Raw genomic sequence first — 27,720 nt, 5'->3', positions numbered from 1 at the left:
ATACTTACAGTCAACCATTGGACTGAACTCTGGGACCCCTATGGTTAGATTAGGAGAAGGATAAGAAGAAGCAGAAAGGGATAGTAAGACAAGCAGTCTCAACTAACCCCGACTCCAGGAAGGTTCTAGAGATTGAGCCACCAACCAGGAGCATACACAGGCTTGTCTGAGGCCCCTGGCACATATGTAACAGAAGTCTGCCTGGTCTCACTGCCATGGAAGATAATGGGCTAAATCCTGGAGAACCTTGAGGTCCCGGGGAATGGGGAGGCCTGGTAGGGGGTAAAGGACCCTCTCAGAGGCAAGAGGGAGGAGGAATGGGATGAGGACCTGTGGGAGAGAATCTGAAGAGGGAGCAACAACTGGAATATAAATAAATAAAATGACTTTAATTAAAAAAAATGAGTTCAGTTGTTTTTTTCATACATCAGAGTTTCATAAGAGTTTTACTGTCAAAAATGTTTACATGATGCGATACTTCTAAATCTTATCTCTACTAGATGATACAGCTGGAAGATAAATATTGGTTTGTATAAGTATCCTTGTATGTCATATGTAGCATGCATATAAATATAAATCCAATTATCAGATGATAAATATGAAGCTAAAATTCTCTCTGAAAAAAAATGAACTGAAAAATAAAGTATAACCTTTTAGCATGTGTTCATTAAGATCATTAAATCTAATCTACATTCCTTAATGTTGACAGTCATGTTTTATGGCATTTTAAATGACTGCATGAGAGTGGTTCCAAATGAAGGCATTGCATAGTGATGGAGCCATCTTAAATTTTGTAACCACAGAATAATGTTGGCAAAATATGTTTTCTAATGATGAATTTCTGCAAATATATCCTATCTTTAAGCTTGAAGGCCAATATTATACAATTAATGAGATAGGGTATTTTTCTTCATTTACTTAGTTCTTGCTTCTCAGGGAAAACTTGCTTGCAGCTGGGCCTGCATTTCTATATGGAGGCGCACACATTCAAACTTAAACTCATATACAATTTCCTTTGTTTTCAGCACCATATGGCCCCTTATTAAATCTTTTGTCATGCAGATTGAATAGACAGTCGCTATTGATTGGACTTATCTAACTCATTTTCAGAAGGGAAATGAGGTTTCTGATTAACTTGACTCATTCTTAAATGTATAGATTAAATGTCTCTTAATGTGTCTGCTCACATCTGGTATTCCAGATGTTTGCTGTAACAATCATGAAAATCAACACAGCATTTCCAGAGACACGAAAAAACACTTGGGTAAAGAGGGAAGCGAAATTTTATCCTTTTTCTGCATACTTGTCAGAGAATTAAGTATTCTGAACTATTTTGCTAAAATTCGATTCAACAAAACCTAAACACTCTTAATCCAGCAAGGAGTAAATAGCATGAAATATATTTCCCTATTGAGATTTCTCCTATGAAGTGAAATCTTTAAAAACAAATGTATAAAGGAAGATTAAAGAAATGTCTGGAAATAGCGGAAGAGCAGTCTTTTATGTTTCCGTCTCTACCCTCTTTGTTTGTGACTGGGTTTGCAGTCTGGACCCAAATAATCATGATCAGAATCTAGATAGGAATACAGAAGTAAAATCTAAAGGGGATGAGAAGTCCTAGTCATTAAAGAGAAAGAGTACTGATCAGCAGATGTTACTGCAGGGTTGACTCATATCATATGCTGGGTTGGAGTCAGCAGAATAGATCATCATCAATATTTCTAGGTGAGTAACACATAGAGTTCTTTATTATACATAGTCAAAAGACTCAGAGAACTACTTTGTATTAAAAGGAAAGAAACTGGTATACTAAATTGAATGTGCTTCGATTATTTCTTAGTTAAATTTCTGAAAATCCCAAGATTATTGATGAAGGCAAAACTACAACTTAGGGTTCTAAGAAAGGTGAATTCAAAACACTATTAAGCAATTTTATAACATTTTAATTAATTAATTAATTAATTAATTTTTAATTAGACATTTTCTTTATTTTCATTTCAAATGTTATTCCTTTCCTAGTTTCCCCTCTGAAAATCCCCTATTCTCTCCCCTCCCCATAATCCCCAACCTTTCCACTCCTACTTCCTGGCCCAGGCATTCCCCTATAATGCAGCTTAGAACTTTCAAAGAACCAAGGGGCTCTTCTCCCATTGATGATTGACTAGGCCATCCTCAGCTACATATGCAACTAGAGCCATGAGGTTCTCCATGTGTTTTCTTTGATTGATCGTTTAGTCCCAGGGAGCTAGTTCATAGCAACCTTATTTATAATAGCAAGAAGTTTGAAAGAACCCAGATGCCCCTCAACAGAGGAATGGATACAGAAAATGTGTGACATTTGCACAGTGTAGTACTTCTCAGCTATAAAAAACAATGACTTCATGAAATTCTTAGACAAATGGATGGATCTGGAGGATATCATCCTACGTGAGGTAACCCAATCACAAAAGTACACACATGATATGTACTAACTGATAAGTGGATATCAGCCCAGAAGCTCAGAATATCCAACATACAATTTGCAAAACACATGAAACTCAAGGAGAAGGAAGACCAAAGTGTAGACACTTATATCCTTCTTAGAAGGGGGAACAAAATAACCATGGAAGGAATTACAGAGACAAAGTTCAGAGCAGAGACTGAAGGCATGACCATCCAGAAACTGCCCCACCTGGAGATCCATTCCATTAACAACCACCAAGCCCAGACACTATTGCAGATGCCAACAAGAGCTTGCTGAGAGGAGACTGATATAGCTGTCTTCTGAGAGGCTCTTCCAGTGCCTGACTAATACAGAAGTGGATGCTCACAGTCATCCATTAGAAAGAGCACAGGGTCCGCAATGAAGGAGCTAGAGAAAGTAACTAAGGAGCTGAAGGGTTATGCATCCCCGTAAGAAGAACAACAATTTTATAACATTTGTATTCAATAACATTTCATATTTAACTATATAACTAACTTACTTTCTGAGTTTTAGTATATAAAAAAGAAAAAATAATAATGAAATATCATTAAAATATGGATATAATTTAAGAATAAATAAAATTCACGGTGAAAAACAGAGTATAAAAGGTAAAATAGAAACCATAATAATATGGATAATGATAGCCCCTTCATTTGGTACATATTTAGTTCCTCTAAATCTAAACGAATTAAAATATCAGGTAGATTATTGTTTGAGGTGATTATCACCTCTTTAACCTTGTAGTCTATTAGTTGCTGCAATGGAGATCACGTAGCAAAAAATGCTAGTAATTAATTATTTTTTATGAGAAAAACCAAATGAATTCTATTCATTCACCTTGTTGCTTTGTAGAGAGTTCAACATTAAGTCTATGGAAAATGTAATTTGTATAAGTAATAATGGATTGAAAATGACAAATATTTGGATAAAGTGTACTGTAAACTGTGGTAATAATTTTCCTATTAATTTCTGTTTTCAAGCTTTACTTTGGTGACATGTTTCTTCACCCTTATAAAAACATGATGCTGCATCTTACGTTTGCTTAAGAATATTTTGATTATTTCCAGCTAGTTTATGACATATACAGAAATCAGATTAGAGATACTCGCTCATCTAAATATTTTAAAATCTACTTTGTTATATTTAAAAGATTATCCTGTTTTGTCAGTAGGAAATGCATTATAGCCACCCTATAGTAGAAAATATGATCTTAGATAATTTTTCTCCATCTATTTAAATCATAACCAAAAGAATACCATAAAGCTAACAAATATGCCAGAAGAATGGGAAATTATATGCTCAAAGAGATTATCATGAAAAATTTGGAAAAGCTATTATTTGAAACTGAGAAAACAAGAGTATTTACTGTTTCTGATACTATTAGATATAGAAGCCATATTTTGCTTTTTTATATCATAATTATTTTACACATAATTTCTACATTCTCTATGAGGAAGAGATTTGTGTATGAGAATTCATTGAAATTTATTCAGCTGTTTATAAATTGGCTTGGGCAAAATAATATATGGCAATAACATTAGCTAAACATGTACTTATCTTATTGTGGACTGCATAGTGTGTTGTAGATAATTATTAGACATAATTCTTGATATCATATATTTTCAAGAGTTTTTTTTTTTTTACTTTCAGTTATATGTCTGTTTGAGTCTATGTGAAGGTATACAACATCTTTGAAGATATCCACAGACCCCAGAAAAGACATTAGATTTCCTATTCCTAGACTTGCAGGTAGTTGTTTTTCTTTAATGTGGATTCTGAGTGTTTTAATTTCTCATAATCACTCAACCCTGTATCCAATTGCTAAAATAGTTTTCCTAGGTTTTATTCACACAGTGTAATAATACTTTCATTTATGTTGAATAAAAAGTCCATTTCAATTTAGTAAATATTCAAAGATAATACAATACTCTATAATACTCTACAATACAAACAATTTAACTGGTAACACAACTTTAAAAGAGCTGTAAAATGTTTTTTTTTTTTTTGAAACAAGAAACTTACTGGGTTTTTTTTTTTTGAAGTAAACTTTCATCCTAAAGGTATATACAGGAAACAATGAGCTTCTGTGTATAAACAAACGAAGTCATAGATTTGCTGAACATTCAAATCTAAATATTTAGAATTTAGGAAAGTCTTCAGTACTCAATGAGAAAACAAATAGTTTTCTTACAGAATTAAGTCATCATAAGGTAGGTGATATATAAGTCATTGATAATTAGCAAAATATTAACCCAAAGAAGACAGAGATGTTGTTGGCTAACTCTTTATATTAATAAATGTACATAATTTGGAAAATAACATATCAAATGAATCTGTAGATTCCATTGTTTGTATGAGTATATTTTATTACTAACAATAAAACTTTAAAATACACAAACTATTTGCTTGAAAAGTTTTTATTGCCAGTTTGGACTAGATTGGTGGTTCCTAGAAATTTTACAAGTTTCAACCTCAAATTATACAAAGAGATAATCGGTCTATGTGTCATGGAAGCTTACAGGGAAAAGACAGCATGAGTGTAGAGAGCCTGGCTAATGGGCTGGAGGTCTAGAAGGAAAGAAATGATGATGGAAGGAACTCCAAGATATGTTCCTGCTCAGGTCTTCATAAGCAGACACAGACACTGCTTCTGTCAAAGCCCATGCTTATCAGATTTAAGTCCTCTTAAATATGAGCTTATTCCAGGACTTCAGTTTCTGATGGGACTGCTTCATTAGTGCTTCTTGTTTTGAAAGTTTTGGCTCTTTAGACTGTGCACTTATAGATGTATCTGAACATTTGGCCTACTGAGAGTCATTGCAGGAAAGTTCACACTCCAATCATGTAATCAAGTTTAATAAATCTTCTCTTACGGTTATATATAATGTACTGATGGTTTTACAGAGTCCTGCTAAGACCAGTTTGTCTATACTTGCCAAATCAAATAAGAATTTCTGAAAAAAAAATGTAGTTTGAATAAGTTTTATGCCACAATTTTAATAATATTCCTTCCAACAGCCATAGAACACCAAATAAAATCCCATAAAAGCTTCAGAAATGAATACTCTCTTCTAGAGTTTAGTCAGTAGGTCTAAGAGATTCCAGACATGCACCTTCCACACAGGACATGCAGATAAAGCGTTGCAATAGAGTATTAATACAGCTCTTATAAAATAAAAGGGGGTATATACAACCCAACCAGGAATAAATGTAATCAGTATTCCTACCCAGATATGAGGTGTAGAGCCTCAGTGACCAGCCTGGGAGGATATGCTCAGCAGTTAGGGCACTATTTACTGGGATGTAACCAATAGATGTTCAATTGTGGACTTCAGGTCCACTTAACAGAATGAAATTCTTGTCTGGTTCTGTAAACTTACTTGATTTCAGAAGAATAAAAATACTTTCAATTTTTTCCTAAGTGGTGTGATTTCTGACTATACTCTAAATGTTTATCACCCCATCCCCCCAGATAAGTGTAGCTTCTATGTTTTGCTAAATACTTCTTTCTTTGTGAGGGAGTTGGAAGTTTTTAACCAAGAATTATTCAAATTCCAGAGAAGTGGCCAGAGGCTACCCAGTCCTAATTCATACATTGACCACCCCCTATATCTAAGGCTCAGGAGACACTACAGAGGAGAAGATAGAATAATTGGAAGAGTCACTGTTACAAGAGACCTGCTACTCAATAGTGTCTTTTAGGAATGCACGAATGCTATACCCATAAAATTCAATAATATGTTTTCCTTAAGTAGACCTCTAATGTCAGTTGGCATATTAAAATGAATAGAAGATATTTTCCCAAGGTCTCACGCCTACATGAGGAACTATAGAACATTTTAAAAGCCGCTGATTCTCCATCCTGAGATTTTGTATTGAGATCAGGTGAATCAAAGAGAGAAGATAGGTTGTAGGTTTTGTAGGTCAGTGTCCAGATGTGTCGTAGGAACACTTATTTCCAGGTGCGGAACAGAAGTAGAGGTTGTAGGTAGGTCAGTATTGCCAACCTTTGTGCCATCTCTGATGTTTGACCTGGTTCTGCTTAGTAAAGTTCCCTTGTTTCTGCCTACCAACTGAGCTATATTCTCTACCCTACCCAAGTTTCTTGAACATTATCTCACATCCTTTCAAAATCTGTGTGTTCTCTACAAAGAATTCAGCCATTTGCTTACTTGTTGTTATCAGTTGAAAAACTGATTACATAATGTAATTAACTGACTGGATGTTTTCTATGATACTTAGAATAGCCACAGTAATAAAAAGGGATGGATTCTCAGATTAAACAGGTGGATCTTACGCTTTTGAATTCTTCCTTATTTTCCAAATATTTTCCTTTAGGGTTCTCTATCATTTTAATATCTTAATACACTAATTTTTTCTTGTGAATACTTGAGATATCTTTGGTGATTGTTTACCTGAAATAGCTTCAAGTATAGATATTTCATCATTTGTTTTATAGTGCAGACCACTACAAGAACTTAAATTACATTATGACAATCACTCTACAAGAAAGAGTCAGTTAAATGTAACACATCAAAGTAAGGGGGCTGATATATTACTAAAGTATACTTTTCTGTTTATAGTTATTATATTTTTTTAGCAAATATGATATTTCATACTCTTCATTTCATGTAATGGAATTGATGGTTCCTTCCCAGGACTGATTTATTTGGCCTAGTTTATGTGAATTGATTCATTATAAAACCTTTGGCAAAATAGTAGTTATCAAAATAATGCTGTCTACAGAACACATAAACACATTATTAAGTGAAGAATGAACTGAAAGACTGTAAGTTCTCAAAGATGATGCTCACAGCAAGAGTATTAAATTGCATAAAATTCAAGCCACTACTGTAAAATACATGGTATTATAAAAACTTCAGAGAAAAATGGATGATGAACTCAATTTTTCAGACATTGCCATGACTGTAGATGCATATCCTGCTGCTATGTGAACAATTACCATGCCTTGAGGGAGTGGAATGAGCCTAGTACCTATTGGTAAATGGAATAAAAGCCTGGGCTCATTCACTTATCACGATGCTCACTTGCCATATGTCACAGACTAATACATTAAATAAGTATAATGAAGACAATAACACATTTTGCCACTGTTTGCTTACACTGCAAAAACTATATGGCCATTATATAAATTGCCAGTAATTCAATGAAAGGTTTTGTTCTTGAAAAGCTTAAACATTTAGAAGAACACAACTGATATAGACAATAATGTAGGGTGATTGAGTAGTAAGTAAAGAGTTAAAGATAAACGTGATATGCAAATGCTAGTTGATATCCATGGGAGTACTTCTTTTTCCAAGGAGAAGGGGGAGGAATGGATGGAGTAGGATGGGAGATGAGAGGGAGGAACTTCCTCCTGGGGTGTGAGGAGAAAGGAGAAGCTGAATTCAGGTTGTAAAATAAGTAAATAACTTAATTAATAAATAAAAAAGAAAAAAAAGAGGAGTTTAAGTTACCTTGAATTTTGACTTAATATTTCAATGCCCATATTCTCTTGAAACTTACAAATTATATGCTAGTAATTTGCATATGATAATTGTATTTTGAGTGTATTTCTTACCAAGTGCATAGAAAATATAGAATTATAGTGTTTTATTTATATATACCTTTGACTGCATTGTCAACTCCTGTGTTTTTCATGTATAATATACAGAGTAACTTTATAGTATGGTGATTAAACTTCTCAGTGTGTCAATGTCTAGAGTTAGCATTTTAACACAACCTTTCATCTTGTTTTAAATAGATTATCCTAATTTGATCATTTGAGGTAGGAATACCCACAGTAAAGTATGTGGCTCCATTCATTTATCTAGGATCTTGGATTGCTTTAAACAGAGAAAGTAAGTTCAGCTCATACATTCATTACTCTGTTTCTCATTGTTCTGTTTCTTGACTGTGGGTATGATATAAGCAGCTTGTCAACTTACCCCCACCATGATGTCCTTATCACCATAGAGTTTACCCTCAAATTTGAACCAACTCTTCATTGAATTGAGATTGTCAGATACAATGTCCTCCCAAGGAGACAAAACAATGCAGAAAATAATTCCTGAGATCTATTTCTTGCTAAACATAAAAACAACAGTGATGCTTTTAGCTTTAGAATTGGTTTGCAATAGAAATGTGGAAACTTTGGAAATTTTGTGTCAAAAACATCCATTTGAATATTGTAACAAAACTCGATGAACAATTCTGGTAGAGTCTTTGAAGATAGTAATACTAAAGGAAACCTAGACAATTAAGGGCATGCAGTTTCAGAGGGGAGCAAGGACTCAATAAGGAATCTGCCTAGGATTCATTAATGTGAGTTCAGAAAAAAGAATCTAGCTGCATTTTGTCTAGATAGATATCAATAAGCAAGTAGATTCTAACAACATGTAGGGCAAGCAACTTCACAGCTATTGTGCTGCTTAGGACCTATTGGAAGTATAAAGGCTGTGAGCATTACTGTTATCTGGGAACTCAATGAACAAGGCAGAGTAGAAGACCCATCTGGGATATTAAATAATATCTAAAACAACATTTAACAATGAAAAAAAATGTCCCTGAGAGACAGACCAGCACATCAAAGGCTCCAAGTTGTGAAAATGAAGACACAATAGAAATGAAAATCAAAAACTGAGACTATAACTGAAGAATTACCCTGATGGAAAACAACCAACTAGAGAAGGGTTTTCAAGAATAACTCTTCACAGGTTGCAGATGAAGCAGAGCAGCTGGGACAGGGTCTTACAGGCTTACATCTGCACCCAGAAGGTGGGGCTGTTCCACAGCTTTAGGTGCAACTTTCCTGCCAGGGAAGAGCTTGTTTACAGGGAGTGCTGACACAGGCTTACAGACTCAGAAGAGGAACAAGCTCCAGCCAGAGAGAGAGCAAGAACATCTAACACCGGAGATTACAAGATGGCAAAAGGCAAACACAAGAATCTTACCAGCAGAAACCAAGACTACTTTGCATCATAACTCAGTACTCTCCTCATAGCAAGTCCTGGATACCCCAACATACCGGAAAAACTAGATTTGAAGTCATATTTCATGATGCTGGTAGAGAATTTTAAGAAGAATATAAATAACACCTTAAATAAATACAGGAAACACAGATAAAGAGATAGAATCCCTTAAAAAGAAAACAACAAAATTTCTTAAAGAATTACAGGAGAACACAGGTTATCAGGTAGAAACCCTTAAAGAGGAAACACAAAAATCCCTAAAATAATTACAGGAAAACCCAACCAAACAGGGGAAGGAATTGAACAAAAACCAACCAGGATCTAAAAATGCAAGTAGAAACAATTTAAAAATCACAAAATGAGACAACTCTGCAGATACAAAACGTGGGAAATAAATCAGGAGCCATAAAAACAAGCATCAACAACAGAATACTAGAGATAGAAGAGAGAATATCAGGTGCAGAAGATTCCTTAGAAAACAATGACACAACAATCAAAGAAAATGCAAAATGCAAAAATATCCTAACCAATAACATCCAGGAAATTCAGGACACAATGAGAAGACTAAACCTAAGGATAATAGGTATAGATGAAAAGGAAGATTTCCAATTTAAAAGGCCAGTAGATATCTTCAACAAAATTATAGAGGAAAATGTCCCTAGACTAAAGTAAGATATGCCCATGAACATACAAGAAGCCTACAGAACTCCAGAAAAGAACTTGACCAGAAAAGACATTCCTCCAGTCATATAATAATCAAAAGACCAACAGCACAAAACAAAGAAAATATTAAAAACAGTAAAGGGGAAACGGTCAAATATCATATAAAGACAGACCTATGAGAATTATACCAGACTTCTCACCAGAGATTATGAAAGCCAGAAGATTCTGGGCAGATATAATATAGACCCTAAGAGAACACAAATGCCAGCCCAGGCTACTATACCCAGCAAAACTCTCAATTACCGTAGATGGAGAAACCAAAGTATTCCATGACAAAACCAAATTTATACAATATTTTCCCACAAATCCAGCCCTTCAAAGGATAATAAAGGAAAAACTCCAACACAAGGAGGGAAACTATGCCCTAGAATAGGCAAGAAAGTAATCTTTCAACAAACCTAAAAGAAGATAGTCACACACAGAATTCCAACTCTAACAACAAAAGTATCAGACACAATTACTTTTTCTTAATATCTCTTAATATCAATGGGCTCAATAACCCGCCAAAATGACATAGATTAAGTGATAATTACTTATTCTTAATATCTCTTAATATCAATAGGCTCAATACCCCCCCCCAAATAACATAGATTAAGTGACTGGTTCTGTAAGAGAACACAACATTTTGCTGCATACAGAAAATTCAGCTAAGGTACAAGGAAAGACACTAGCTTAGATTAAACTGCTGGAAAACAATTTTCCAAGCAAATGGATCCAAGAAACAAGCTGGAGTATCGATTCGAATATTGAGTAAAATTGACTTTCAACCTAAAGTTATCAAAAAAGGTAAGTAGAGCCACTTCATACTCATCAAAGGTAAAATCCACCAAGATGAACTCTCAATTCTGAACAACCATGCTCCCAATGCAAGGACACCCACATTCATAAAAGAAATTTTATTAAAACTCAAAGCACACATTGCACAGCACACAATAATAGTAAGAGACTTCAACACTCCATTCTCAGCAATGAACAGATCATGGAAACAGAAACTAAACAGAGACACAGTGAAACTAAAAGAAGTTATTAAACAAATGGATTTAACTGATATCTATAGAACATTGTACCCTAAAACAAAAGGATATACCTTCTTCTCAGCACTTCATTATACCTTCTCCAAAACTGACCATAGAATTGGTCCAAAAACGGGCCTCAACAGATAAAAATATTGAAGTAATCCCATGCATCCTATCAGATGACCAAGGACTAAGATTGATCTTCATTAACAACATGAATAGAAAGCTCACATGAACGAGGAAGTGGAACAATACTCTACTCAATGGTAAATTGACCAAGGAAGAAGAAAGAAGGAAGGGAGAGAGGGAGGGAGGGAGGGAGGGAGGGAGGGAGGAAGGAAGGAAGGAAGGAAGGAAGGAAGGAAGGAAGGAAGGAAGGAAGGAAGGAATTAAAGACTTTATAGAATTTAATGAAAAGGAAGCCACAATATATCCAAAGTTATGGGACACAATGAAAGCAGTCCTAAGAGAAATAGGGATAGCTCTGTGTTCTAGAAAGACCATACACTAGCAGCTTGACAGCACACCTGAAAGCTCTAGAACAAAAAGAAGCAAATTCACCCGAGGAGTAGACCGCAAGAAATAATCAAACTCAAAACTGAAATCAACCAAATGGAAACAAAAAGAACAATGCAAAGAACCATCCAAACCAGGAGCTGGTTCTTTGAGAAAATCAACATAATAACTAGAGTAACTAGAGTAACTAGAGGGCACAAGGACAGTATCCTACTTAACAAAATCACAAATGAAAAGGGAAACAAAAAAACAGAAATAGGAAATCCAAAAAATCAGCAGATCCCACTATAAAAGACTTTTGTAGACCAGGCTGGCCTCGAACTCAGAAATCTGCCTGTTTCTGCCTCCAGAGTGCTGGGATTAAAGGCTTGCGCCACCACTGACAAACAGTCTCATATCCATAGAAACAGCCATTAATTAGTCTCCCAACCAAAAGAAGGCCAGGACCAGATAGGTTTAGTGCAGAGTTCTATCAGATGATCAAAGAGGAGTATGAATACTCCTCAAAATAGAAACAGAAGGTACTCTACCCAATTTGTTTTATGAAGTCACAATTACTCTGATACCTAAACCACATAAAGACCCACAAAGAAAGAGAACTTCAGACCAATTTCCCTTATGAATATCGATGTAAAAATAATCAATAAAATTCTAGCACACTGAAACCAAGAACACAGGATTATCCATCACAATCAAATACACTTCATCCCAGGGATACAGGGATGGTTCAAAATATAAACAAACACAAAGAACAAATGACATGATCATCTCATTAGATGCTGAGAAATCATTTGATAAAATCCAACAACTATTCATGATAAAAGTCTTAGAAAGATCAGGAATTCAAGGCCTATACCTAAAAAAAAAATAAAAGGAATATACAGCAAACCAGTAGCCAACATTAAACTAAATGGAGAGAAACTTGAAACAATACCACTAAAATCAGGAACTACACAAGGCTGCCCTCTCTCACCTTACCTATTGAATATAATACCTGAAGTCCTAGCCATAAGAATTAGATAACAATAGGAGGTCAAAGGAATATAAATTAGAAAGGAAGAAGTCAAAATATCACTATTTTCAGATGATAAGATAGTATGCATATATGACCCCCAACATTCTACCAGAGAACACCTAACCCTGACAAACAAATCCAGCAAAGTAGCTGGATATAAAATTAACACAAACAAAGCAGTGGCCTTTTTTTAAACAAAACATAAACAGTCTAAGAAAGAAATTAGGGAAGCAACACCCTTCATAATATTCACAAATAATATGAAATACCTTGGTGTGACTCTTACTAAGAAAGTGAATGGTCTGTATGATAAGAACTTTAAGTCTCTGAAGAAAGAATTTGAAGAAGGTCTCAGAAGAGAGACAGATCTCCCATGCTCATGGATTGACAGGATTAATATAGTAAAAATGGCTGTCTTGCCGAAAGCCATATACAGATTCAATACAATCCCCATCAAATTCCAATTCAATTCTTCATAGAATTAGCAAGACAAATTTGCAAATGCATCTGGAAAAAAAAGCAACTGAGGATAGCAAAAAAAATATTCTCTATAATAAAAGAAATTCTGGTGCAGTCACCATCTCTGACCTCAAGATGTACTACAGAACAATTGAGATAAAAACTGCATGGTACTTGTATAGGGACAGACAAGTAGATCAACGGAATAGAAATGAAGACCCAGAAATGTACCCACACACCCATGGTCACTTGATCTTTGACAAAGGAGATAAAACCATACAGTAGAAAAAAAGACAGTATTTTCAACAAATGGTGCTGGCTTGACTGGTGATTAGCATGTAGAAGAATGCAAATGGATCCATTCCTATCTCCTTGTACAAAGCTCAAGTCCACATGGATCATGGACCTCCACATAAAACCAGAGACAGTGAGACTTACAGAGGAGAAAGTGGTGAAGAGCCTGGAATATATAGGCATAGGAGAAAAATTCCTGAACAGAACACCAGTGGCTTGTTCAGTAAGATCAAGAATTGACAAATGGATCCTCATAAAATTGCAAAGCTTCTGTAAGGTGAAGAACTCTGTCAATAAGACAAAAAGGCAACCAACAGATTGTGAAAAGATTTTTACCAATCCTAAAATCTGATAGAGGCCTAATATCCAATCTATACAAAGAACTCAAAAAGTTAGATTCAAATAACACCGTTTTAAAAATGGGGTATAGAGCTTAACAAATATTTCTCAACTGAGAAATATCAAATGGCTTAGAAGCACCTAAAAAAAAATCAACATCCTTAGTCATCAGGGAAGAGCAATGAAAAATAACCCTGAGATTCCCCCTCACACCAGTCAAAATGGCTAAGATAAAAAATTCAGGTGACAGCAGATGCTGGTGAGGATGTGGAGAAAAATGGCTAAGATAAAAAATTCAGGTGACAGCAGATGCTGGCGAGGATGTGGAGAAAGAGAAACACTCCTCCATTGCTGGTGGGATTGCAAGCTGGTACAATCACTTTGGAACTCAGTCTGGTGGTTCCTCAGAAAGTTGGACATAGTACTACCAGAGGATCCAGCAAAACTTCTCTTGGGCATATGCCCAGAAGATGTTCCAACTGGTAATAAGAACACATGCTCTACTATGTTCATAGCAGCCTTATTTATAATAGCCAGAAGCTGGAAAGATTCCAGATGTCCCTCAACAGAGGAATGGATACAGAAAATGTGGTACAATTATACAATGTAGTAATACTCAGCTATTAAAAACAATGGATTTATGAAATTCCTAGGCAAATGTATCTAAAGAATCCCATCCTGAGTGAGGTAATGCAATCACAAAATAACACACATGATATGCACTAACTGATAAGTGGATATTAGCCCAGAAGCTTTGAATACTCAAGGTACAATTCTCAAACCACATGAAACTCAAGAAGAAGGAAGTCCAAAGTGTAGATACTTCAATCCTTCTTTGAATAGGGAACAAAATACCCATGGAAGGAGTTACAGAAACAAAGTATGGAGCAGAAATTGAAGGAAAGACCCTCCAGAGACTGCCCTACCTGGTGATCCTTCCCATATACAACAACCAAACCCATTTGTGGATTCCAACAAGAGCTTGCTTACAGCAGCCTGATACAGCTGTCTCCTGATAGGTTATTCCAGTGCCTGACAAATACAGAAATGGATGCTCACTGTCATCCATTGTTTGGAGCACAGGGTCCCCAATGAAGGAGCTAGAGAAAGTACACAAGGAGCTGAAGGGGTTTGCATTCCCATTGGAGTAACAACAATATGAACTAACCCGTACCCCCAAAGCTCCCAGGGACTAAGCCACCAGTCAAAGAAAACACACGGTGGAACTTGTGGCTCTAGCTGTATATGTAGCAGAGGATGGACTAATTTGTCTTCAATGGGAGGATAGGCCTATAAAGGGACTATGTCCCAGTATAGGGGGATGCCAGGGCCAGGAAGAGGGAGTGGATTGGTTGATGAGCAGAGACATGGGGAGGGGATAGGGGGTTTCTGGAGAGGAAACCAGGAAAGAGGATAACATTTGAAATGTAAATAAAGAAAATATCTAATTAAAAAGTAGAGTCAGTCTTGAAGGTACAGAAATTAATATTACCGGTGTGTAAGAAAATCAGGCTTTATCTTCCACTGGCACCAGAATTTGGCAGTGTGAAACACCTAGCAAGCATATTGTGGCAATTTACAAGACCAAAAAGATTCATGGACTTTTGCTTCCATGATTCCAGAGATCTTCTGAGATTTGCTTATACCTGACAGTCTGAATCACCTCCAGGAAGCACTGAGATGCCATTACACACCAATGGGAAAGGGACGTTTACAAAGAGATCTGTGATGTTGGAGGGAAAAAGACTATCTGCTTAGTAGTACTGCAAGAGTGGAGCTTTTTGTGATACAGTTGACAGAGCAGGGTGAGTGTACAGTTGGAGGTATTCAAGCCCTTTGGAGACTATGTCATTCCACTACAAGGTCCACATGCCAAATATTGGGCTGTAGGATTAGTTTTTGCTTTCTAAAGTTTTGTTCTTTCCTTAGATTGATATTTTCCTGCTATGGCCCATCTCTTTCTTTGGAGTACGAATGATTATTTAGGGATCTTAGGTACTTGGAACTCTGCAATTTGTTTTTGGTTTTGTATAATCTCACAGTTAATGGCTTGCCTTGAATCTCAAAGGAGAGTCAGACTTTAGACATTTAAGTAATTTGGAAACAGTTAAAAACATGAGGACTTTCAAATCTGATAAAATTCATGTACCATGGGATGAACATGAGGCTCTGAGGACAACCAGTAGAAGAGTGTACATAAAAAGTTACAGGTTTGAGGGTCAGATAGATAGGGAATAGAGTTGTGATCAATCTTGATTCTCATTTTGACAACATCTAGAATTATCATAGAAACAAGCCTCCAGGCACATTTGTGATGGATTATAAATAGATTAAATGAATCAAGGCTGAAGTTCTGATGAACTAAAGTGATAAAGTGAGCTCAGCCACAGTATTCATCTATCACTGCTCTCCTGATTGTGCATACAATGTGATCAGCTTCATCTAGGTTTCTGCCACTGCAACATTCCTGTTACAATGGACTGTACTTGTAAATCGTGACTCAGAACAAATGGTTTCAGCCTTAAGTTGCAATTGACTAATAATAAAAAGCAAAGAAATGGAATTATTATGTCTTATTTCTTCTCACTAAATCAGCCAGTACCCCTACTACTTTGCTTTTCACCATGCACTATAGAATTTCAAATAGAGGAGACATACTTTGTTCCCAAGATGTTAAAATTAAAAGAAAAAAATTATGTAAATGGTTAAATTATGAAATCCCAAAACTTCATATGAAATAAAATTCAATATATGGTAACCTGAATTACTGTAAAGCTCCCTCAAATAGCTAGGTACTAGAAGATAAGAGCTGATGTGATTCACTAAGGATCAGTGAAGATATAGATAGATTAAAGACAGGGTGTCAAATAATTCTATGGAAAGACAGGGTAGAATAAGAAAATCATCATGTTGACAATGAACATGTCTTATTTTAAGATCAAGGAGGGAACAGTCTGATGCAATGTCAAAAAGTAATTTTTAGTATTGTGGTAGGCAGGAGTAGATAGCTAATGGAAAATTATGAAAAAGTATAGACAGTTTGATGTAGTCTAGATTATATGGAAATACAGAATGAAACATAATTTCTTTCAAAGCAAATACATATTAATGTAATCCTAGGCTAGTACATGGCCATTGTTCATGATTTTATCTCACTAAAATAATTTTCCCTTCCCAATAGATTCAGAAAAGTGATGTTTGTAGCAGTTATACCAACTAGGATTGACAGGAGTTATTAAAGTTATATTTTGTTAAGTTACTCTGTGTGTTTCTATTTGTGATTAATTATCAAGAAAATACTTTTTAATTCACCCAGAGTTTATTTTGAGATGGTGAAAAAACAAACAAAAGTAAATTGGAATTCCTCTTTAAAATAACATTTAAAATTGACTTAAAAAAAAAACTATGAATTTTCCTTACAGGCAATCTTCTCTAGTGTTACAATTGTTGGTAAAGCATAAAAGTCGATATTTAAAGTCCATGTAGTTATTTCCAATTAATAAATATGAAAAATATCAAACAATAAATAAAAGCTAGTGTTATATATTTCTTGGCTATGTAGTTAAATTTCTCAGTAAAACAAACTAGAATCGTCTTATAATAAGGAAAAATAGATATGTGCTAAGGTTGTACAGGTCCCTGTCTATTACCTACTAGCTTCATATCTGGGGGGTGGGTGTAACTTATTACAATAAGTTAGCATGCAATGGTGGGAGCATATGATAGAGATATAGAATTAATCTTGTACTCTAAAAGCCCATGAAGCAGGGCAAATTTGCAATTCTTGGCTTGTTATCCCTCTATAACCTTCAAAAACATGGCCTGAATGACCTAAATCATCAGGTTCTACTTCTTAGAATTTCTACCTACTAATTTTAGTACCATTCTATTCCTAGGTGTCACATGGGCCTAGAGGTATATTCCAGATACCAGCTGAAGTCATCATTCCTGTATCAGTGGAGAATTCTTAGTAAAGATGAATTTATATAAGATAAAATTTCAGACATAACATCCCCTCTGAAAACCAACTTTACCAATTTCCAATGTTAAAAAAAAACTGTTATCTAAAATATATTAGTATGTATAGGCCTTAAAGTTATGACATATTTGAAATGAAAGAACTGGGAATTGAGTGAACAAAGATACAATAAGGATGGACCATCTAGAGACTGCCATATCCAGGGATCCACCCCATAATCAGCATCCAAATGCTGACACCATTGCATACACTAGCAAGATTTTATCGAAAGGACCCAGATGTAGCTGTCTCTTGTGAGACTATGCTGGAGCCTAGCAAACACAGAAGTGGATGCTCACAGTCAGCTATTGGATGGATCACAGGGCTCCCAATGGAGGAGCTAGAGAAAGTACCCAAGGAGCTAAAGGGATCTGCAACCCTATAGGTGGAACAACATTATGAACTAACCAGTACCCCAGAGCTCTTGACTCTAGCTGCATATGTATCAAAAGATGGCCTAGTCGGCCATCACTGGAAAGAGGGGCCCATTGGACACGCAAATTGTATATGCCCCAGTACAGGGGAACGCCAGGGCCAAAAAAATGGGAATGGGTGGGTAGGGAAGTGGGGGGGAGGTTATGGAGGACTGTTGGAAATGTAATTGAGGAAAATATGTAATTTTGTAAATGCATTGGAAATGCAATTGAGGAAAATATGTAATAAAAAATATTTTAAAAAAACAGAATTTAAGACAATCCATCCTTGTGCTGGAGAATGAAGTTCCACGTCTGAAAACCTACATTCAGCTCCTGGGTCTTTTATGATAAAAGGTAAGAACTGTTTCCTACAAGTTGTGTGTGGCCTCTGCATTTTCCTTGTCACAGGTGTGTGGATGTACACATGCATGCACATGCACACACAAAGACCATGGTAGATGGTATTACCATTCTTAATGAAAATATTTCATACTTGATGAAATTATTTAATATACTACCTATTTGATAGTAGATTAGATTACCACCTCAAATTTTCAAAAGCTGCCATGTCAGAGGATATCAGGAGTCTGTTTACTCTTTTATATTGGCTCTCCTTGACATTAGTGTTCAATATCATCTCAGATTATTTAATGATGGTCTTCACAAATTTCTATTTTGAACAAGTTGCCCCAAAGTATAAATCCTTGCCATTTGTACCAGAAAAAAAGACACTGTTTTAATACTATCTCTTTGTAATCTACTGGGTATAAGATAAGGCTGGTTGATTGGTCTTGTAACATCAAATTCGGATTAATTCTCATTTAAAGCAAAAGGAGTTTGGATGTGTACTTCAACTGTCCTACATACCATAAAAATAATAGAATTGCTAGTATATCCCAGAATGTCATCTACAGGACAAGGTGATCTCCATAAATTTATTGACTCAAATTTTGCATTATTTGTGCTTCGTTACATCTCTTCTCCATTTTCTTACCTACAGATTCATAAGGAGTATAGTGAAACTCAATGAGAATCATGCATAGTGATTCTGCCCTAACAAATGGGCTGGGCAGTTTTAGAAGAAAGTAGACTGTGTACAAATTATTATCTCTCTACGGGAGATCCTAAAGAAGAAATATTAACTATGGGGCACAACTCTCCTTACCTAAATCCTGCTCAGAGAGAGCTGGTCTCCCAGCAGTGCTCTCACTCCTAAGTTAACAGGTGAGACCAACACTTTTGCTTTAATAACTGGCCAAAGAGGACCTGACAGGAGACCACAGAGCACAGGAACTGCAGACCACCTTCACACAGGATCCTTCCAGTCTCCATATATGCCCAGAGTTAACCCTGTGACACAGCTCTCAGTAGCCAACCACCTCCCCCAAACCCCGAAGACAGCTGGTCTCCCAGGAGTGCTGGCATCCCCTACTGTCACAGACTCACAGGCTCACAAGACAGACAGGCTCCAGTCAGACAGCAAACCAAGTAACACCAGAAATAACCAGATGGCAAGAGGCATGCTCAACAACCTAAACAATAGAAACCAAGGATATTTGGCATCATTAGAACACAGTTCTCCCACTACAGCAAGTCATAGATACTCAAACACACTGGAGAAACAAGATTTTGATTTAAATTCACATCTCATGATGAAGATACAGGACATTAGGAAGCACATAGCTAACTCCCATAAAGAAAAACAGGAGAACACAGGTTAAAAAGAAGTCCTTAAGGAAGGAAACACAAAAATCCCTTTAAAAATTACAGGAAAACACAACCAAACAGGTTAAGGAATTGAGCAAAACCATCTAGGATCTAAAAAAATAAATAGAAACAATAAAGAAATCACAAAGGGAGACAACCCTGGAGATAGAAATCTAGGAAAGAGATCAGAAGTCATAGATTAAAGCATCACCAACAGAATAAAAGAGATAGAAGAGAAAACTTCAGGTGCAGAAGATACCATAGAAAACATTGACACAACAGTCAAAGAAAATGCAAACTGCAAAAAGTCCCTAACCCAAAACATCCAAGAAATCTAGGACTCAATGAAAAGGCAAAACCTAAGGATAATAAGTGTAGAAGAGTGAAGATTTCCAACTTAAGGGGCCAGTAAATATCTTCAGCAAAATTATAAAAGAAAACTTCCTTTACTAAAAGAAAGATTCCCATGAATATATGAAAAGCCTACACTACTTCAAATAGACTGGGCCAGAAAAGAAATTCCTCCTGTCACATAATAATCAAAACACTAAATGCACAAAACAAAGATAGAATATTAAAAGCTATAAGGGAAAAAGGTCAAGTAACATATGAAGGCAGACCTAGCAGAATAACACCAAACTTCTTACCAGAGAGTGTAAAAGCCAAAAGATCATGAGCAGATGGCATACATACCGTAAGAGAATAGAAGTGCCAGTCCAGGCTACTAGACCCAGCAAAACTCATGATTACCAAAAATGGAGAAGCCAAGATATTCCATCACAAAAACAAATTTACACATTATCTTTCTACAAATCCAGTTCCACAAAGCATAATTGATGGAAAACTCTAACACAAGAGGGGAAACGACACCCTAGAAAAAGCAAGAAAGTAATCTTCTTTCAACAAACTCAAAAGAAGATAACCACACAAACATAGTTCCACCTCTATCAATGAAAATAACAGGAAATAACAATCACTTTTCCTTAATATCTCCTAACAAAAATGGACTCAATTGCCCAATAAAAAGACATAGATTAACAGACTGGATACATAAAACGGAACTAACATATTGCTGCATACAGAAAACTTACTTCAGTGACAAAGACAGACACTACCTCAGAGTAAAAGGTTGGAAAAAACAAGAGGCAAGCTGGAGTAGCAATCCTAATATCATATAAAATCAACTTTAAACCAAAAGTTATGAAAAACAAAAGATAAGTAAAAGCATGTCAGACTTGTCAAAGAAAAAAATCTACCAAGATGAACTATCAATTCTGAACATCTATGTTCCAAATGCAAGAGCACCCACATTCATAAAAAAAACTGACATAATAATAATGAGAGACTTCAACACCCTACTCTCAGCAATGAACAGATCATTGAAACACAAACTAAACAAAGACACACTGAAACTAAAAGAAGTTAGGAAACAAATGGATTTATCACATATCTGTAGAATGTTTCATCCTAAATCAAAAGAATGTACCTTCTTCTCAGCACATCATGGGTACTTTCTCCAAAATTGACCATATAATTGGTCACAAAACAGGATTCAACAGATACAAGAGGATTAAAATAATCCCATGCATCCTATCAGATCACCAGGGACTAAGGCTGGTCTTCAGTAATGAAAAAAAAGCAACCAAAAGCCAACATATATGTGGAAGTTGAACAACAGCCTACTCAATGATAACTTGGTCAAGGAAGAAATAAAGAAAAAAATTAAAGAGTTTTTAGAATTTAATGAGAATGAAGCCACAACATATGTAAATTTACATGACACATGGAAGAAATTGGAGAAAGCATACACTAGCAACTTGACAGCACACCTGAAAGCTCTAGAACAAAAAGAAGCAAATTCACCCAAGATGAGTAGACAGCAGGAAATAATCAAACTCAGGGCTGAAATCAACCAGGTAGAAACAAAAAGAATACAAAGAATCAACCAAACCAGGAGCTGGTTCTTTGAAACAAATCAACAAAATAGATAAACCCTTAGCCAGTATAACCAGAGGCCACAGAGGTATTATCCAAATTAACAAATTCACATTCCACATTCAGCATTTATAGTTTATTTTACTTATTTGATACTGATTGTTCTATATCTATTGTGATTGAATTATAGGGGGAGAGTATAGTTATCTATGTTAGCATCTGTGGTACTTTAGATTCTGGAGAACATCTGTCCAGACCCTGGCTTTCAGGGTCTCCATTGAAAAATGGGATGAAATTCTAATAGATCAACATTTATATGTTACTTGATCTTTTTTCTCAAACCTTTTAATATTCTTTCATCTGTAAGTGTTTGATTATTGTAGAGCTAGAAGTATTTCTTTTTTAGTCAGGTCTACTTGGTTTTCTGTGCTTCTTGAACCTGATAGATACCACTTTCATCAGATATTTATGATTTTATTGAAAGTATTTTCTGTGCCTTTTCCCTGGGTTTTCTTTTCTATTCGATTCTTTGATTTGGTTGTTTGATGGGGTCTAAGATGTTTTGTTTTTAAATTTAACAATTTCTTTGACTAATGTATCCATTTCACCTATCATATTTTCATTGCCTAATATTGTCTCTTCTATCCCTTTTTTTCTGTTTGCAAAGATTGCCTCTATAGTTCCTGCTTGGTTCTTAAATTTTTCATTTCCAGCAATCCACAGTTTCGATTTTACTGGTTCTATTTTCTATCTACAGGACTTGAATTGTTTTATCCATCACCTGGTATATTCTCACTTATAAGTAGATATTAGCAATAAAATACAGGATAACCACACTATAATAACAGACCCAAATAAGTCAAATAACAAGTAGGGCCCAAGGAATCATGGTGGATGTCTATTGAAGAAAGGAACTGGGTAGAAGAGGGAATGAGAAGGGGCTCAGGGCTTGGGGAGAGATCATATGTAAGGAGAGCAGAGGAGAAAAAATAGAGATCAGAGGTGAATGGGTGCAATTTCTAGGATTTTCCAGAGACCTGGGTAGGGGCCAAGCCCCAGAGGGTCTATGGGGGCAACTCTAGCTGAGATGCTTTTTAATTTAAGGTGCTGTTATCTGCTCTTGTCTTTGTTGGTTTTCTTCCTCATTTTCTGTCACACTTTCTGGGTCTGAGGAGACCTTGGTCACATTTCTGTGTTTTATGGTTAGGTATGTATCTAGGATGCTGTCTTGTGTGGCTACTTGGGTTCTGAGTATGATGTTTTCCTAGTTATTTAGAGCTGCCACTTCAGAATATGTGTAGACTAGAAGAGCAAGGAAGAGGATCCACAGGACAGGACGATCTTCCAGGTTTGGGGAAGGACTGAGAGGAAAACCACAGTAGGAGGTCTGTTATAGACCTGGGGATGCTACTGGGAAATTGCTTCTCAGGCATGGTGCAAAGTTCCCAGGATACACCTGCTGGAGTTAGGGACTGAGACAGAGAAGAGTAAGGAGGAAGATCTGAAAAGTCCTCTAGAGACAGAGGCTTAGAGGAAGGGACAGCCACTTCAGATGGTCTGCTACAAAGCTAGGGATGCGGTCAGGAGGTGAGGAGGGCTTGGATTTGGAGGCGAGGAGGGAGAAGTTTGCCACCAGTTTTTCTGGCAGGGTACACCTACTGTTGGCAGCTTGAACAAGACGTTAATTGGGCAGGAAGTTTGGAGGAAAAAATTCACATTTGCATTTTCAAATTAATTACTAAACTCTTTTTTTTTAAAATAAATCCTGGACAATTGATAGTTAATGTGGAGACCATGAAATTAAATTATTTCTTCTCAAAATATAGCAAGAGTAAATCCAGGCAGATGATGTTTCAAAAATGCAAAAGAAAACATAGTGATATAAACTCTAAGGTTGGGTGAGACTACTCTAAAGTAGAGAATATATAATTCACTACAAGAATAATTAATTTAAATTATATTCAAAGAAAAAAGATCATTGTAATCTGACATAATGTATTTTATTCGACATATATTAGACATATACAAAAACCAAATACTGAATAGAATATGACACCTAAATGGGAAAATCAACAACAGTGAAAATAATTTATATAAAAGGAAGTTAAAGTTAGCAATGAGCATAGAAATCATAATGAAAATAAACCATATGCATGAATATTAAAATACCATTCTAGCTATTTAGATGTGCAAGCACTTTAAAAATCTACTTGATGATCTAAAGCTACAGTAAAAACCTGGGGAAAATAAATCCAGACACATCATATATAGGAGAAGCATAAATTATCAGTGACATTTTAGACATCAATTTAGTCATCTCCAGAAAAGCTTAGGAGTTACAGTATCATTGAGGATAATATTCAAGCATAAGTAACTGTAAACCAGATTAGAGTGACATAATCAAGAGTGGGGCTGTATCTCAGACATGAAAATAAAAATTATCTTGGCAAGCAGTGCAGGGCTGGCCTGGTAGCTAACAGTATCCTCAAGGAAGCAGACCTGGTTTGTCACTCTGCCTTCCTAATGTGTGGCACCTGTACTTCCGTGGTCATCAGAATTCCAGACAAGATAAAGAGTCGGGTTCATTCAGTCAGCACCAGAGCTTTGTGTTTATATTGCATTACCCATCACTGTCTCAGAATTGTGCTAGTCCAAGCAGGAAGAGAGAATGGAAATTAAATTTTCACACTTTAAAGGTGAGGTAGCCAGCAGCAAGGTGCTCTGCATAGTGTGTAATGAGTCAAACTAACCACACCAGTGATAGATATGCCTCAAAGTCTTGATGCTCAAAATATTTTCTGTGTTTATGGTATATTAATAGCTAAGGTTTTTTTTTTAATTTAATTTAACAGTAATCTATAGGGTTACTGAATTAGTATGAGCCTTATCACATAGGTCTGAAATACATGTGCAAATATAATTTAAGAAATACTATAAAGAAATGTGGCATATTGACATGTTGTGGTTAAGTGTGTGCATTGTGTCATACAGGCTAAAATATAAATGACCTGAATGCTATACAATAGGAAAATTATCATACACTTAAATAGTAAGGAGTTAAAATAAATAACAGGACTAATGGCAATAGTTGGACAAAACCAGAGCATCACTCAGCCAAGCAGACAGTGTAAAATAAATCAAGGTATAATACCAGCCATGTAGATGCTTAAATGTACAGAGTGATGTTTTGTGTGACTATCTGCAGAAATGCAGATTTTAAAAGGTATTGTGTTGGGTAATCTTGGTGGACAACTTGACATACCTGGAACTAGGTAATCACACTGCTGGAGTTGCCACAAACATACTGGTCTGTTGCATGTCTGTGGAGACATTTTCCTGATTACTAACTGATGTAGGAGAACAAGGCCCATTGCAGGTACTACCATCCTTATCAAGTACTGAGCTATCCAGGAAAGTCTACTGATCATGAACTTCAGGACAAGTGAGTAATCAGAATTCCCCCATTTTCTCTGCTTCAGTTCCTAGTTCCTGGTTCCTGCCTTCAGCTCTTGTCCTAGGTTCCTTCCATGATAACCTCTTCTTCCACCTTGAAATAAACACTTTCCACAAGAAGTTGGATTTGGTTCCTCAGAAAATTGGACATAGTACTACCGGAGGATCCCACAGTACCTCTCCTAGGCATATATCCAGAAGATGTCCCAAATGGCAAGAAGGACACATGCCCACTGTGTTCATAGCAGCCTTATTTATAATAGCCAGAAGCTGGAAAGAACCCAGATGCCCCTCAAAAGAGGAATGGATACAGAAAATGTGGTACTTTTACACAATGGAGTACTACTCAGCTATTAAAAATAATGAATTTATGAAATTCCTAGGCAAATGGATGGACCTGGAGGGCATCATCCTGAGTGAGGTAACACAATCACAAAAGAACTCAAATGATACGTACTCACTGATAAGTGGATATTAGCCCAGAAACTTAGTATACTGGAGATATAAGAGACAATTTGTAAAACACATGAAACTGAAGAAGAATGAAGACCAAAGTGTGGACACTTTGCCCCTTCTTAGAATTGGAAACAATCACCCATGGAAGGAGTTACAGAGACAAAGTTTGGAGCTGAGACAAAAGGATGGACCATCTAGAGACTGCCATATCCAGAGATCCATCCCATAATTAGCCTCCAAACGATGACACCATTGCATACACTAGCAAGATTTTGCTGAAAGGACCCTGATATAGCTGTCTCTTCTGAGACTAGGCCGGGGCCTAGCAAACACATAAGTAGATGCTCACAGTCAGCTATTGGATGAAGCACAGAGCCCCCAATGGCGGAGCTAGAGAAAGTATCCAAGGAGCTAAAGAGATCTGCAACCCTGTAGGTGCAACAGCATTATGAACTAGCCAGTACTCCAGAGCTCTTGACTCTAGCTGCATATGTATCAAAAGATGGCCTAGTCGGCCATCACTGGAAAGAGAGGCCCATTGGACACGCAAACTTTATATGCCCCAGTACAGGGGAATGCCAGGGCCAAAAAATGGGAATGGGTGGTTAGGGAAGTGGGGGGGAGGGTATGGGGGACTTTTGGGATAGCATTCTAAACGTAATTGAGGAAAATACGTAATAATAAAAATTTTTTTTAAAAATTAAAAAAAAGAAAAAAAGAAAAGAAAAAAATTTTAAAAAGAAGTTGGATTTGGTTAGTCAGTGTTCAAACACAAATGAAAGCAGTCCAGGACAGATATGTTATCAGGCAATATTACTGATAATAGCTGTTATTAGATGAAAGAGAAAAGAAAACATGATTGATAAACCACATAAAGTAGCTTAAGGTGTAAGGTTTTTATTATTTTATAAAAATTCTGAATCAGTTATGAAAATATGTTAATGTATGCATGTGCAGGTACATTGCATCTGCAAAATTATTCTTGCTCTTTTAACATAAAAATTTTTCACAAATTATTTTATGGTAAAACAACTTGTTAATTTATGAAGAGATAGCAACGGTGTAACTCTTTCCACCCTGGCAATCTGTTCATAAATGATTTACCAATCACCTGGTAAAGTGCATACATTATTTATGAGGGCCTACTTAGTCTGTGCTATATCTGTGCTATATTACATTTGTAACTAATTTTTATGATAGTGAGTCAAGGATGTTCTGGCGAATTTGCAGCGTTTTCCTGGTTATAAAACTCAAGAATACATATTTATTCTAACACAGAGAGAGACAGAGAGACAATCACAGAGAAAGAGACACACAGAGAGAAAGACAGAGGTGCTGGTAACAAGTACTAGGAGTCGCAGGTGGAGGTTGAACCCAGTTGCTGTCTTTGAAAGGGTAAGGGATGCCTTTGTTACTTTTGTGATATTTCCCCAGCTCTTGTAGTCTTGTCTCTCTACCACTGACTTTGACTCTGTAAGTGATGTTTAGTATATGTTTACTCTTTTACAAGACAATGTATCTGCCTGGTAAATTTGCATCCACACTGTTGTCATGCTTGCTGTACTTTGTTACATTTTTAATGTGTAGCTTCCTCTGTGTTTTCAATGTTTGACATTTATGCTGCTGGAATCTGCATATTGTTTTACATTGTAGAGAATAGTTTCACAGCTTAAAATGCTCCTACCTAGGGACTGAAAAATAGTTCAATATGTAAAATGCTTGTTGAACTAGCCTGTTCCTGGAACTTAGGTTGTACACAGTAGTGTGTTCTTGTAGTCTTACTGCTGTGTAGGTGGAAGGAGGTCAATTTAGGGGACTCAGTGGACAGCCATTGTTGAAATAGATAGATAGGTGACCCCTAGGTACCAGTGGGAGAAGAAGGGTCACAAAATGAGGAGAACAGTCCTGAAGGACAACATCCAGATGGACCACAGGCTT

The sequence above is a fragment of the Mus musculus genome, chromosome 14 (genome assembly GCF_000001635.26).
Source record: "Mus musculus strain C57BL/6J chromosome 14, GRCm38.p6 C57BL/6J".
NCBI lineage: Eukaryota > Metazoa > Chordata > Mammalia > Rodentia > Muridae > Mus > Mus musculus.
The sequence above is the reverse complement of the archived record's forward strand: the minus strand, read 5'-3'. Positions refer to the sequence as shown.